The following is a 2,501-nucleotide window of genomic DNA, read 5'->3' as shown; positions in this document are numbered from 1 at the left end:
CGGATTTTTTATACTCCTGGTGTTGGTTCCATTGAAATGTCCTTGTAACAACTTTGGACTTGCAAGCAGTTACCTGCCTTGAGAGCAAAACATGCTGCGCACTCGGGAGAAGGTGATTGTGACTGGGAGCCATTGGCTGTTAAAATGGGAACCACTCATTTTCATTTATTAAAATGCTAACATTAAATAAAACACAATATTTAAGAGAGACCTTTATAGCTTAGTAGATGAGTTTGAATTACTCCTATGATGTTTGCCCTTAAAAACGGGTTTGTGGGTTTGTGTTTGGATATAGCCGCCATAGAGCCGTACCTCCCGTTTTTCGGTATTTTTAAGGTTCATTATTCAAGCAAAATGGCTAAAATTTGGTACGTATATCTGTTGGAGTTATAATATATTTCTGCACAGAGTTGTCGGTCCACGTTTTGATATAGCCCCAATCAAAAAGGTTATTTTAAAACCATGAATTTTAGCATAGGCTGCTTTGCTTCCAAGCCCGACCGAAGAGAAAGATGAACAGACGATTGACATATTTAAGGATTGCCTAGTATAGTGCTGTGATAATGGTATGAACGCGATGTAGTTGGTAAACCAGGTTAAAGCATTTATGAAGACATAGACAATGTGGTTTCGCCTGTCCAATCAAACAGATTGGAAGCTATTTTTTATGTCATTTTTTTAATAGGAATAATTGTCTATGAGTAGTCATTTAATCTATCCTTCATCCGGTTGTTGTTGTTGTAGCAGCATATAATGCTGGGTTGGCAGCCGCTGGCCGAAACATATTTGGTTTCGGGTCAATCCGGCACGTAAGACCCCGCTGCCGTGGGATTGATCCTTCATCCGTTTGTATTCGGATGTTCATATGATGATTCAGCAGCGGTTTTTTTGCATTCCACGTTCTTCGTAACTTTTAGCCAAATCCTCGGAATCGAGAAGATATCGAACATTCTTCTTTTTTATAAATCAACATGTAAGATGGACAATGACAAGGTGAATTTCTCCAATCTGCATTCCAAAATGTTGGCCCTTTAACGTAGGTACCCTTTCAGTACATTTCGACTTTGGTTCGTTAGGCTTTGTCCAGTTTAGGCTTTTTTGAATCAGGGCTTGTCATCACATTCTCCCATATTCATTATTTCCGAAATGCTCTTGTCAAGATCACTTTTCAACTTATCATCATCCTCATACACTGATACTTCGCCAGCGATGGTTACATTTCCATCGGTCATTGACTAGTTCAATTTATCCACTGATGTCAATGAACGTTTGAATAATTCATGAGGAATTCGTGTTTGGCCATGCACCCACTATAAAGTATATCATCATCATTGAAGTGAATTCCTTCTTCTGTACGATCTGGATCTGTGTAGGGTTTATGACAATTGTAATAAAGTTCCTGGAAATATTATTTATACAATTTATTCCGACTTGCTGCCACAACCTGTTTCAGGCTAGGATTTAGACACATTTGTTAGAGTTACCCATAGGTTCAGTTATACAATCGCTGAGAAAATTTCTTTTGGTATACAATTCAACCAATTCTAGGTTTTCGTGGCATTGATAAGTACATTCCAAACAGACACCAGCACATTTAGACAAATCATCACGGCTTTTTGGGGCAGGAAGTCAGACATGAATACAATGCTTGTCATTTAACGGGACACTGTGTATAGGTGCATACCTTTTCGTCAGGTGCTCCTAATAAAGCAGCATATTCTTCCTCCAAGACATCTAAAATTATGGCACTGGATTCGTTCAAAACATTTTTTCCAACTTCCGGCTTTCTTTACGTTTGCCATAGCTCGGATATAAAACACACGACTAATGTATTTTTCCCACTAAGCGGAGATAAAGCACGTATTGAATTTAGTTTTACAAGTCTTATATAAAAACAACAAAATCTGTTTACATAAATTCAATAAATATTTGAATTCAATACTTTGTCAACCTTTGTCAAAACTGTTTTGACACAATAGGCGGACCTCAAGAAAAAATTGTAATCATATGTTTGATGTGTCCTACCTTGTAATGATTGTACCATGCTTACCATGATTCCTTAAAAATATGCTACTTGCGAAATATAACAATGTATAATGAATGATTAGAAACAATGTGTTAGAGAATGAGGCTTGCTCTCCGCCTCAGTTGTTTCGAGCAGAGAGTTTATGAAGATAAAGATAAAAACAAAATAAAACTAAATAACAATGAAAGACCTGTTATCAGCCGTGTTCAACAGGATCTAACAGGCATGTCACAGATTCCGATCGGAATGGTTTCAATTCCGTAATTTCATTTCGATCGTTTTTGTTTTAGCTTCTTCAGATTCCGATCGATTTGATGAATTTCGAAAATCGTATTATTTAGTATAAATTGCCATATTTATTTCATTAGAGGAATTAAAAGAAACAAAACAAAAACATATGATTAGAAAACAGTGTAGAAGTGGGAATTTTGAAAATATTCTGTTGAAAGAAAGTTTGTGCGAAAATAAAGTTAAT

At 36.4% G+C, this 2,501-nt stretch overlaps 1 pseudogene; it reads right to left on the bottom strand.

The window, feature by feature from the left end:
* Positions 1–443: 443 nt before the first annotated feature.
* Positions 444–2,053, bottom strand: LOC141406064 (putative E3 ubiquitin-protein ligase UBR7; annotated as a pseudogene).
* Positions 2,054–2,501: the final 448 nt, after the last annotated feature.

The sequence above is a fragment of the Musca autumnalis genome, unplaced genomic scaffold (assembly GCF_047663935.1).
Source record: "Musca autumnalis isolate F117 unplaced genomic scaffold, ASM4766393v1 scaffold_5, whole genome shotgun sequence".
Taxonomy (NCBI): domain Eukaryota; kingdom Metazoa; phylum Arthropoda; class Insecta; order Diptera; family Muscidae; genus Musca; species Musca autumnalis.
This window is presented reverse-complemented; position numbering and strand designations above follow the sequence as displayed.